This window comes from Crocodylus porosus, unplaced genomic scaffold (assembly GCF_001723895.1).
Source record: "Crocodylus porosus isolate Cpor-Errol unplaced genomic scaffold, CroPor_comp1, whole genome shotgun sequence".
In the NCBI taxonomy this organism is placed as follows: domain Eukaryota; kingdom Metazoa; phylum Chordata; order Crocodylia; family Crocodylidae; genus Crocodylus; species Crocodylus porosus.
The window spans coordinates 12,065,696-12,079,245 of record NW_017728918.1 but is presented as its reverse complement, the minus strand read 5'-3'; positions in this window follow the sequence as shown (position 1 = coordinate 12,079,245).

Genomic DNA, 13,550 nt, shown 5'->3' with positions numbered 1-13,550 from the left:
GACCCCAGCTGACTTCCTGCCCTTTGGGCAGGGGGCTGGACTTGATGATCTCCCAAGGTCCCTTCCAGCCCTGATGTCTATGAAATCTATGAAATCAAAGCCCATAGGAGGTTCTTTGCAAATAGCATCAATTTTTGAGATTTGGTTTTCCTGGACAATGAACCAGCCTGTACAGAATCACCAACCAAACCCCTGCTTTTGAAGGGTGGGAGTGTTTCTTTTTATCTTATAAGGAATCACCCAAATGCTATGCAGGCTTGCAGAATGGGAGTCCAGGGCAGCACTGTTGTATTACCAGTAGGAAGACTGCCCAGCTCCAAGTGCACAAGCACTTGCCCAGTCTAAGTTCACATCCACGTAGCAGGCATTCTTCAACTCAACCCCCTGATGAACTCCTGGAGACCAGCAGATCAGTGGGATACGACTTCTCTCTTTTTTATGCAGCTTCTTTTCCCAGGCCACAGGATCCCTGTGCTGTGCTATGAGCCTTTCCAGCACTTGCAACTCCTTAGCAGTACTGTATCAGATATCAAGACAGCATATGCTGTGCATTGTTATTGTATGTCTGTCTATAATATATGCAGGATACATACTTAATATATGAAAAGCTGGAGCAGGGCAGGGGTTGCATGGGCACCAGGGCTAGGGACAGAAGTTACACATAAACTGGTTTAAGTGATCAGAAACTAGTTTAAATAGGTAACAGAACAGAAGCTCAGTGCACATAAACCAGTTTCAAAATGACTGAAACTGGTTTAAGATAAACTTGGTTAAATATAATATCAGACTTAACTGATTTGGGTCAAACCAGTTTATGCAACTTCTGTTCCAGACCCCGTCCTGGTTTAAGTTAAATCAGAGTATCCCAGCATGTCTTCCATGTTGGGCTGGGCTGGGCTGAGCAGGGGGTGTCACAGTTGCCCCTGGAACACGGCTTTGCAGCTCTGATATGTAGCCTTTTTTGGCTCATATAAAGAGAATAGTTGTCTTAGATTGCTCTATTCCACTTATGATGCGAATGCAATGCTGGAAAATTGTATGATCAACCTGAAGTTTAAAGGAAATCAACAAGTCCATCATAAGGGAGCTGCACGTATCTATACTTTCCAAGTCCTATCTGCTTGCTTTACTGGTTTGTGCATGCTGTTGTCTTTGAGGGAAGTATAGTTCAGCCAGGTTTTCCAGCTGGTGTACTACAGTCCCCATGTGGCCTGCAAGGCATTAAGTTGTAGCCCCCAGGTTCCTGCTGGGTTTCCACACCACACATTGCTCTGGCTGCAAAGCAGCCAAGTCTCTGGGCTCCCCCTTCCTCCTCCAGCTTCTGCTTTCTGTCTCACCCTAAGGGGTAAGGCAGTGCAATGCAGCTCAGCTCAGGGAGCTGAGGGTGACCCGAGCCACATGAGTGCACAGAGCACTTGTGGGAGAAGGTGCCCACGAATGCATGCGGTGCTTTGGGGGGAGGGGAGGAATCTGCAAAGTGTGTGGCTGAAAGGGCTCATGGCTTCTCCTGATACAGCCCGTAAGCATGTGGCCCGTGGTGTATGCAGCCCCAGGCAACTTAGAAGTTGATTTAGGCCCTTCCTAGAGGGGCACACCCAAAAGTAACTATGGAGCACTGTACCTCTGCCACTAAACCCCTCATTTGTGGAGTCCCATAAATCCGGTCCTATTCAACGTCTAAAGGCAGCCCTTAGGTGAGCTGATAAGGTGACATGGACTCAAAGCACCATTAGTTTGCACATGCCATCCAGGTCTACTTGTCCTGTACCACACCTGAGCATGACACCACCAAAATGGCCTACTGCTTGGATGAGACCACCTCATGGAAGAGAATGGCTAGCTGAAGCTGCACCTAAGCAAGGCAGTGATGCAGAATTGGTCGATTTGGGGTGTCATTTAGGACCGCTCCTAGATTTCTTGCTGACATTAAGCTCACAGAAAGCAAGATCCATGAGTAATGCTCTCTTTCACTTCCAACCACTGAGAAGACTCCAGCCCATCCTGATGGACAGACTATGATCTGGCCGTAAGTATTCACTCTTTCATCACCTCCTGCCTGGAGTACAACAGCACTTCTGGTACTTTAGCATATGCTGTACTCAGTATAACTGAGCACAAAGCCCTCTTTGGAGTTTCCAGCTAATGGAAAAATTCTGTAGCACATCTCATCTGCACACCAGCTAATCTGTCTGCTCTCCACGCTGGCTTCCCACAGATTTCTGAGTAAGGTTTAGAGTCCCAGATTTTGTCTGAGATAAAAATTGTGGTTGGCAATTCTGCTATGTCAAGTGCGATGGGACTTGATACTATTAGGGTAGAGAAGGAGTAGTCAGGCTGTATCCTCAAATCTGGAGTTTTGGCCTGACAATACACCTGTTCATCTCAGCCTGCCATTCTGTGACTAATCACCCTGACTGGTCAAACTGGTCCAGCAGAACCTGAACTTCTGCCCACCCCCTGTCACTGGAGTGGCCACCTGGGGTCAGCTGACTCTCCATTTCCCCCATATAAACCCCTGGCTTCAAACAGGAAGTATCTGGGCAATAAGGTTCAGTTTGATCTCAGACTGCCTTGCTTTTCTTTCTGGTTTGTTTTTTGCTTGATCTCTTGGCTTCTCAATCTAGCTTGCTCTCTGACTCCACTTTCTGCCCGATCCTCCAACTACCTGATTTGGCTTGTTCCTAGACCCTGCCCTTGGATTGACCTCCTGGCTTCCTGACCTTGCTTGTCCCTGGAATTTGTTCATTCCTCCCGACCACAGTTGGCACCTCAATCCCCAAGTGGCCCACGTTATATTATTTTTATTGTCCAAGCTGAGAAGAATGCAGAGAGAAAACAAAGCCACAAAAATGAAGGCAATTCAGCTTTTAAAAATTTTAATTTTCAAGTGTGTGGGACATGCAGGGTTGCCATTCCAAGAAAATCTTTTTTTACTGACAATCTGATAACTTTTTACTGACATCCAAATTTTTTTACTGACTTTTTTTTACTGATATGTATTTGACATAATGTAACTGTAACCCCTCTGCCAGGCCCTGGATGGCAGTAACAAGAACCATGGTCAAATGTAGATGTGTAATACCAGTTTTTAGCAGTCTTACTTGACACAACGGTTTTTACGTTATGCTGCCTCTTCCCTATGGCTCCAGTACTCACCTCCACATCGTGACTCTACCCTGAGCCATGCTGACACTTACCCAACCCAACCTTACCCTTGATGGCTCCACTCCCCGCACCCTAGCATGCACCTCTACCTATTGCCTCTGTCCCCTCACACCTCCTAGCTGTGCAGTTCCAGCCCATCTGCATTGCTCCCCTCCTTGTTCCACTCAGCACCTCACACTGCCTGGTGCTGGGTGGCCCTGCCTACCTTTGAGGCAGAAACTATTACAGGCAGGTGACAGCAGCACATGTCCAGGGAAGAGGGCTACAGAGGCTTTTGTGGGCTACAAAGCCCTGATGGAGAGCTCCCTGCAGGTTTCACTGCTCTGTTTTATCTGTTCATCAACAGTTGCATCCAGCCTCATTCTGATAATGGATCTTCAATCAAGCTCACTGTTTCTTAGTTTTTTACAGATCTCTTCATTTTCATCTTTAGGCTTTAAGACAAGTGTTTTGAGTCTTTTTATAATGGATTGTCCATAATACAGTTGGCAGCCCTGGTAACATGCAAATCAGGTTTCTCCTTAGAATGGAACGCTTCTGCAGAAGAGTCATCTCTTTTCTATGGTGTGTCACCCTTGACAGTAGTTATTACAGCATTAGGTTTCACTGCTCATGGCAGATTGCAAATTAAAATCTGGATTAAGCTGCATAATAATAGCCTGAAAAGAACAGAGCCACAAAGCAGCAACTTAAATGGCACCTTCACTTCAGGAATCTTTACAGGTGACTTAATCTCCACTCAGAACAAGCTGCAGTTATCAGCATGCCCAAAATTTACACATAGAGAATTGAATGTGGCTGCTGGTAAAGAGTGTTTATTCTTCTGTTGCTTGCTGTACTGTGAATGAGGCAGGCAGATTACTACTTAATCCTGAGGCCTTTCAGGGATTCACTTTATCTCTGTTCTCTTTTTAGAGGGCTGGAGAAGGTGGGTGGGATGGATTTAGTAGGACAGATTATAAAGAGTTATAGATGTATCTTTTATGTCGGACAGAATGTAACCATAGAAATACATTTAGAGATTGTAACCACCAAGGAAAACAATAAATTATTTAGCAAATCTAAGTGTAGGAGTGATGGACTGAAACTGAAACAAGGGGAAAATGAAGTCTTGGGGATCAAGATAACCATCTGCTGATGAGATTTATTCATCTGTGAAGTCTTATCCCAAGGCAAATTTGCTGTTCATCCTGTCTCGTAGCACAAGTTCAAGGGCACTTGGTGGCAAATTCAAAACTGACATAAGGAAATATTGTTTCCTGCAACACACTATTAAGCTGTGGAACGCTGCCACAGATGTCACGGAGGTCAAATCTTCAGTGAGTTTCAGGAAGGATTTAGGCATTTATCTGGGTGACAAGAATGCTCCAAGATAACACTAACAAATCTTGGAAGAAATATTAAAACTTTGTACTTCAGGCTTTAAGAGAAACTCTTGATTATTGAAAATTATTATGCAGCAAGCTTATGGGAGCATGGGAGGGAGTTATTCTTACATTTCTGCCTAATGCAAGGTTACTTATGTTTTCTGCTGAAGAATCCAGCCACTGCAGGAGACAGGCTACTGACCCCGGCAGATGGCATGTCTGATCATGCCTGTCAGTCCCTATATTTGCTAAATGATAGAAGACCAATTGCATGGTACATTTAAAGATTCCCTGTAAAAAGCCCTAATAAATGTACAATGGGAACTAGCCTGTGGATCTGGACTGGATAGCTCCAGAAGCCCGTCACAGCTCTGCCTACTGTTCTGGAAGTGCAGGATTGACGTCCCTGTACAGATAAAACACTGCAAATAACATTCTGGATTAAGCAACATGCTAGTCAGCCTGGGCAGGACAGTGACTGGAGCCAAACTTATTTCTAGCGGGTAGGAGCAATGCAGTGAAGCCTGGGCCTTGCTGTTGTGGGAAACAAGACAAACCCAGAGCCGAAAAAAATGGAGGCTTTGAGGTTCCAAAACTTCCATTAGAGGATGGCACGACTCTAGCTCCATCTGGCCAGATGTTTCACAGCACAACTCCTGCTCCTCACTCCTAAGAAGCCTCCTTTCTGTGCATTTGCACCTACAGAGTGACTGTCTGAGTGTGGGAATGGCCCAGGGAAGAGGAACAACCTATGTGATATACATTTTAGACCAGGAGTGGCCAGCGCACAGCATGTATGCCACAAGTGGCACAAGCAACTTCTGTGCATAGTGTATGGCAGATCAGGGAGGGAGCAGAAAACCCTGTGCCAAATAGGGTGGGGAGCACAGGGCAGGGAACAGAAAGTGGAGCAACAGATTTACCAGGGGGAGAGGATCAGAGTAACACTTGGGGAGGGTGCAGGACTGATTGTTGGTTGGCACACCAACCAAAATGGTTGGCCCCAGTTTTAAGCCACGCTTTACCCAGCTAATTTTTTGGCCAACTCCTCTGCCCAGTGCACCACCTTCAGTGCTTTCTCTTCCTCCCCCTTCCCAGTCTCAGTTTGTGACATTTCCCCTTCCTGCCCTGCTGATACCATGTCTATCACCTCCCCCACCACCTTAATCGATCACTCATTTCCTCCTCCTGTGCTGGTGCAGCCTCCCCCCCACTGCCCCTGCACTAGCTGCTTCTCCATCCCCTCCCCTCGTCCCCGTGGAGCTTCCTCCACCATGTAGACTTCCACCCCCATGTCTTCCTAGTCATCCTCCCCTCCCACTTCCGAACCCCCACAGTCTGAATCTCTTTGCCTGGCCCGATTCACATATGAAACCGGGCACTCTTTGTTGATGCTCCCTTTTCCCACAGATCATACATCTCAATTCCTCCTTGCACTTTGTTGCCCTGTGCCCTCTCCCCCCGCACCAGTAACACACTGTGTATTTGCAAAAGGCAGCCAAGTGCCCCCACTTCCTACAACTGCTGCACAGCTTCAGTTGCCCAAAATACATAATGTATCCTCTATGGCAGAGGTTCTCGAACTGTGGTCTGCGGACCACCGCTGGTCCACGAGCTCCATTCAGGGGGCCCGCAAAAAGGTGACCTAAGGCTAAAGCTGACAACCATTACACCGGACTTCCCAGAACTTCGCTCAAAAAAACAGGCCCATCCATCGCATTAGGAAGGTAAGACTACTGCTATTAAAATATGAGTTGTGTGCTTTGATTTGTGGAACAAAAAAAAAGTTTAAGCGGTCTGCTGAGACCCTCAGCAGTTTTCAAGTGGTCCGCGAAAAGAAAGTTCGAGAACCACTGCTCTATGGGGCTCCACTTGGATCACAGAGGGCGAGTACTTTACCTTTCAGAAACACCGCCCTCTCCCTCGCTTGCTTTCCCACCTTGAACAACACTCCCCTCATCTCTTCTTGGTCTGCGATTTCTGCGTACCTTTTCCAGCAGGCTTCATAGCCCTCACTTCTCCAGAAAGTCAGAGGTCACATCTTGAAGTCGTTGTACGCTACAAAAACACTAGCATCATCTGGATTCACTTCCAGGTCCTCGATGACGACTCTTTCCATAAGCTCACCTCTGCCCAGTGCCGTAGCCCCTCACAAGCCCTCTTTGTGTAGAGTGAGTCTCACCCTTTGGTGGGGGTCGTTCTCCCCACAGAGGACATTGTCCTGCTGGGCGTTCCTCCTGTTGTTGTCTTCTTCCGGGGCCCTTCTTGGCCCAGCTCCCTTCTCCTCCCACCACTTCTTTCTTGCTGTGGGATCCTCCCCCCTGCCTCCACCTCCAACAATTTTGCTGTGGCCGGCTGCGCCACCTTCTGCTTCCCTCCGACAACCTTTCATTCTCCCTCCATCCCTTCCTCCTCCTTCGCCCGCTCCAGTTTCTCACCACCAAGCTCTTTCTCCTCATTTTGCTGCTTCTTCTTATTCCCCTTCTTGGTTTCGGCTCTGGAATCGCTTTGGAAGTGCCGGCCACCACCGCTCTGTGCCTCCTCCATCCTCCCGGCCTCCCGCAGCCCCAGCGGAGAGGCAGCTGGATTTGTGCCCTGCTGCCAAGAGGCTGAGAAGTGCTTCCCCTGGGCACCCCCTTCCCTGGTGGTAGCCAGGGAAAGACTGCCATGGCTAGCCCCAGCCCTGGGCTTATATGCTCCCCTGGTGCTGCCTGCATCTGGCCATCTGACCACTGCAGGTGCTGGCTAATTACCCATTAGCCAGGTGCCTTGGCATCCTGAAGCTGTGGCACCCCGCCTGTCTGCAGAGCTCCTTTGCTAGGCTGCTTCCCTGTGTAAGTAAGAGAGAGCCCAGGACTCTGGTACAGTAGGTTAGTGCTTTTTGCTTCTAGGCTTCTGTAGCTGTAGGCTAATAGAAACTATAACTACATCTGTACCTTTTTGTAAGTTGGGGAAGAAATTTATGCTATCCAAAAATCTTGAGTCCAGGTATTTTTTTTAAATGGTTGTTGTTATGGGGTTGGCTAATAGATAACAGGCTGTTTGCATTATTATCTGGCTTATGGATTTTCATTCCATTTGAAAACACTTTGGGGAAACTTGTAAACAGAAAATAAATTTTGATTTGTGAGTGAAAAATTCATTTAAGGTTTGGGATATCTTTGTCAAAGGCACTGGGCGAGTTCTCTTCTGCAGGATTTGACGAAAATTCATATTCAGTAAAGAGATTTACAGAAGTCTTAGATAAAAGAAAATGCAATGAGAATCCTACATATGGAAATAACAGGAGATTAATTTTTAATAATATTTCATCAAAGAGATTCTGGCTACTATCTGCTGGGCATTTCCTGACACAAGCCCAAGAGGAACAATACATCTGTCTTGAAGATCTAATGGAATTACATCAATCTTAATACTGTCTTGTGTCTAAAATGTATCACTTCCTCAAGGCACATGTATGTCAGACACAAAGCACAACTGTCTGTCAAATATCAACTTGTGAACCCTATTACAGGAAGGGATATAGTAGATAAGTCTACAATAGGGACTTTTTTTTAACATCCCAGCTCCAATATACATTTAAAGTCACCTTAACCAACTCCTGCAAGGCTGGTTGAGCACTGCAACAGATTACCTACAGAGGTGGCAAACTCTCCATCACAGGAAGTTTTTAAGCGCAGGCTGGGTAAACATTTGTCTGGGGTGGTTTACACTAGGGGTGTGTGAAGCAGGCCCTATTTGATTCAGATTGGGCCTGAATCAGGGACAGTGATTCGATTAATTGATTTGGATCACTGTCCCTGATTTGATTCGGCTGAATCTGAATCTGAAGAATCAATGCTGATTCGGAGAATCAGTGATTTGGCCACAGATACAGCTTTAAACTTTTTTTCTACATACCTCGAGGTACCAGGCACGGCTCGTGAACACTGCGATGCTGGGGCGCACAGAGCATCCTGCAGGAGTGCAGGGGGCCCTCCATGTGCTCGGCAGCAAACCTGCAAGTAACCTTAGCTGGTGCACAAGTATTTCCGGTCCACTTCCAGGTCTGTGGGGGTGCATGCAAGGGGCCTCCCTGTAGCTCCCTGGCTTGGTGATTGGCCGTGGGGGGACCCCAGGTGCACCCCCTAGACCCAGGAGGCACCAGTTGCCGAGCTGGGGGAGTGTGGCGGGCCCCCCTGTGTACTTCCCAGAAGCCCAGAAGTGGACCAGAAGTGCTTGTGATCCACTTCTGGGTCTGTTGCCGAGCACGCTGGGGAGCCCCCCGCACTTCTGTGGGACACTCCATGTGCCCCAGCATCGCAGCGCTCACAAGCCGCTTGGTACCTAGAGGTATGTAGAAAATACATTTAAAGCTGTGTTTATGTATGAATCACCAAATCTCTCCAAATCGATTTGGAGGGTTCCGATTCGATTCAGAGAGATTAAAGGGTCCTCTGATTCGATTCGGATTCGGAGATTCGGCCACTGAATTGGGCTGAATCTCCACCAAATTTAATCAGGGACTGAAGGTTTGCATAGCCCTGTTTACACAGGGATGATCCTGCCTGAAGCAGGTTAATATAGGTGACCTATAAAGGTCCTTTCCAACCCTGTTCTCTGATTCTGTAAGAGCGGGTCTCTGAACATCCCCTGAAGATTAAGCAAATCCCAAAGCACGTATAAAGCATAGGACCAGCTCCTACTTCACTTCTGAGAAGGCTTAAGGGGTGTTTACACAGTTTTAGGAACCTAAATCATTAAATGTGATTCTGTTTCACACAGTGTGACAGCCTGACATGCACTAAGAAAACTGGGTTTTGGGTCCACACCACCCTAACCAGGATTAAACCCTTGAAGAGTCCAGTAAGTGTTGAACTATTTTATTTTTAATTTTTTGCCTGGTAGAGGAGCCTGATGAAACCCTTCCTTGAGCTCTTTTCTAAGTTGAGGTCCCTTAGGTTGTGCTGTTTTTTGAAAAAAGAAACTTCAAGCGGAAAAGGTGTCTCCTTCATTGTATCATTCTTCCTATTTTGATTAATATCAGGAACGGGCATGATGTTTGCCACTGATACATGCAATGAAGAATAATTATTATAGCCCAATTATTAAGCCTAACACAACCCATGAGATAGGGTGATTATTGCGTTTCTTTTAGGTAAAGTGAAGCACAGAGAAGTGTAGCCAAGGTGACAGAGAGAGTCAGGGACAGCCCTTGAAATACCAACTGGGCATCCTGATCTGCCCCCAAGGCCCATTCTCCTGCTCTAAGCTGTTAGCACTAGTGTTCTTCTAATTGTTTTGTACATTCACAGGCTGCAGTTATACTTGGATGACTTGACACATTTTTTGAAAATGTATTTTGAGTGTAATAGCTATAGCAAGTTGGTCGTGCTTTAGCTGTATCTATTTCACATGCCATGTGTCTGCAATACAGATGTGCTCAGTTGTGTCACAGACCTAGAGAAATTTTTTAAAAGATGTCAAAGTTGTCTTCAGTCTTGATCTGAAAGGGCTCACAGCTACCACTGTCACTTCCAATTTATAAAGCCTAAAGTTTCAGATTCTGATCTACAGTCAATCTTAGGTGTGACAGAGACCTGGTGTTTACATGGCTATTTTGTATTTAGGACAATTAATCATTTATTCTATGGTTCTAAAGAGTTCAGTTTTAACTTTACCTTGAGCTTATTCCAAATAAAAATCTATCTATATCCACACACATGTGCACATCCACAGAGTAGAGCTGTCCCCTGGTTTTGCTCCAGTGCTTTGATGGTACTGTCAAAAGCTACAGAACTATATTGGTTTTGGCAGATTCAGGTGCCTGATCCCGCAGTTTGCCGAACGCTTGCAGGGTGTTGTTGGCATCGGGGACAGATATGGACAGAGGTCTTAGCTGGTGCATGCCTGAATGCATTAAGCACACAAACATGCACAAATTGTGGATTTAATGTTAAACACAATATATGGCTAATGAATGGGAGATGTTTTAACCACTGGACTAAATCTGACAGCAGTGTAGGTGACATGACTGAGAACATACAACTGAGAACTGTGCCACAACAGAGAAGAGCCCCATCAATATCTTCATCAGCTTTCTTGAAGATAGCATGGAGTGCACCTGCAGCAAGTCTGCAGATGACACCAAGCTGTGGGGAGCAGTAGATATGCTGGAGGGTAGGGCTAGGATATAGAGTGACCTAGATAAATTGGAGGATTGGGCCAAAAGAAATCTCATGAAGTTCAACAAGGACAAGCGCAGAGTCCTGCACTTAGGACAAAACAATCCCATGCACTGGTACAGGCTGGGGCTGACTGGCTGGGCAGCAGCTCTGCAGAAAATGACCTGGGGGTTATAGTGGACAATGAGCTGAATATGAGTCAGCAGTGTGCCCTTGTTGCCAAGAAGATTAAAGGCATCCTGGTCTGCATTGGTAGGAGTGTTGCAAGCAGATTGAGGGCAGTGATTATTCTCCTCTATTCAGTACTGGTGAGGCCACATCTGGAGTATTGTGTCCAGTTCGGGGCCCCACACTACAAGGATGTAGAGAAACTGGAAGGAGTCCAGTGGGGGGCAACAAAAATGGTTCAGGGGCTGGGACACATGACTTCTGAAGAGGCTGAGTGACCTGGGTTTATTCAGTGCCTATACTGTACATGAGCAGTGTGGCTGCCCCAATGTGCAGTAGTTACAGTGCGTCGGAGCAGACTTGAGTTTGCCAGTGTGGTAATTAACGCTCTCCAGCAGACTCCAGTCTCTCGTCTATCAGCATCCCTATGCTGAAAAATGGCAGTGGGGGTAAAGCTCGTTTGACCAGCTTTAGTTAAAGTCCCCTGCTGCCATTTTTCAGCACGGGGATGCTGATACACAAGATGCTGCAGGTGCTTTAATTAGAGCTGCTCTTGGAGCTGCTCTAATTAAAGAGCCCCACCTCCCTCCTGGAGCACAAGTATAAACACCCATTTAGTCTGGAGAAGGGAAGACAAAGAGGGGATTTAACAGCAGCTTTCAACTACCTGCAGGGGGGTTCAAAAGAGGATGGAGCTGGACTGTTCTCAGTGGTGGTGGATGATGGACCAGGGAGCAATGGTCCCAGGTTGCAGCAAGGGAAATTTAGGTTAGATATTAGGAAGAACTGTCTCAGTAGAAGGGTAGTAAAGCACTGGAACAAGCGATCCAGAGACGGTGGAATCTCCGTCTTCGGGGGTTTTGAAGACCCGGTTAGACAAACTCTTGACTGGGACGATCTAGCTGGGGCTGGTCCTGCTTTGAGCAGGGGGTTGGTCTAGATGTGACCTCCTGAGGTCCCTTCCAACCCTCATTGTCTATGAGTCTGTCAGGCTCCAGAACAGTTTCTGTGCAGTCACATTTTAAACTGAAACCAGCATAGGAATGGGGCTGTACTCTGATAATAGCCACCTCACGTCCATGAATGTTAAAAGTGTTTGCTAAAGGCAGTGTCTTATTTTTGGTGGATCTGGCTCCCCTGTGAGATTGTCCAGATGCACTGTTCCGCCCAGTTCCTTTTCGACTGGCAAAGGAAAAAATATATTATCTCCCAAGCCCACCCAAGCAGTGTCCAAATGAAAGGTGCAGATCCTAATAGGATGATGGTTCCTTTCCTTTCTTGTGTGCTATTATGAGCAGGCGTTACTTTGCATTGGGAATACACCACTACTGCAAGGGCTTTGCCTCTGGCAGCAGCACCACCAGGACTGGCAGGAGTACAGGGAGCAGTTCTCCCCCACTGCAAGGCAGTGGCTGTTCTTCGCACCTACTGCTTTTCAGCAGCTGGCAGCAGGGGAGAGGGCACACTGTCAATTGCTGGGCTTCCTCAGGTATGGGGGGAAGCCAAGGAGCAGCTCCCAACTGTCCCCTGGCTGGAGAGCTTGCTTTTGAGAGGACTCTGAAGCTCTCCAGTCAGGGCACTGGAACCCCTCTTTCTCCCCACATTTTCTACTGCTACAAGCTTCCCAGAGATTTGCAGCACTGCAACTAAAAGCTTGCCCATAGCTATAGTTAATGTTGACACTGGAACTGCCCTCAGTGCACACGGAATTAACCCCTCACTGAGATGAACCAGGCCGGCCAAACCTTTCAGGGGTCTTGGCTTAGGGTAGACAAACATTGCTAAATGAAATGGCATCAGTTGTGTCAGGATGCCCCCCAGCCAGCTGACCCACTTCACTGGACAAAAGACTTCCCCCATTTATGCTACAGGATGAGTGATGTGTTCTCCTGGGGCTTGCGGGGCCCAATCCAGCACACCCTGGGAATGCACAAGAACAGGGGTAGGCAATGTTTTCTGGCTGGAGTGCCAAAACCCCCCACAATGCCTACCTTGGAAGGTGCTGCAATGCCGGCATGCAGGAAAAACAAAATGAGGGCAGGGGGTAGATGGCAGGATGCCCTATTTGTGTCCCTGCCCCGCCACCCCTGCTGCCCTGTGCCCCCCACCCAAAACCCCTGATCCTCAGCCCAGGCTCCATGACTATCAGCAGCTACCCAGAACATGGACCAGCTGCAAACATTTGCTGCCTCTCCGCCCTGGCCCTGGTCCTGGCCCCAGCTACCTCCCAGCCCCAGCCCTGGGGAGGCAGCACATACTGGCAGTGCTCCCCACTTTGCTGCCCTTGCCGCTTCTGCAAAGCAGTGCTGGAATCCAGGGCGGCAGTGCACAGCAGGGGGAGCGCAGAAAGCTGCTTGCTCTGAGCTCCCTGCTACACTTCCCCTGCAGGCAGGGGCAGCAGTGAGGGGCACAACCCTGCACTGCTGCCCGTGCTGCTCCTGTGGGCACAGGGGAAATGTGGCAGGGCAGCAGGGAGCAGGCAGCTTTCTGTGGCCCCGCTGCACTGGGTTCCAATGCTGCTTTGCAGAAGTGGCAAGGGCATCACAGGGGGAAGCACTGAAGGCATGTGTTGCCTCCCTGGAGCCTGGGGCCAGGGGGGAGAGGCAGCAGCAGATGTTTGCAGCTGGCCCAGGTTCTGGGTAGCTGCTGATAGCCACAGAGCCTGGGCTGCTTGGAGCAAGGTTTC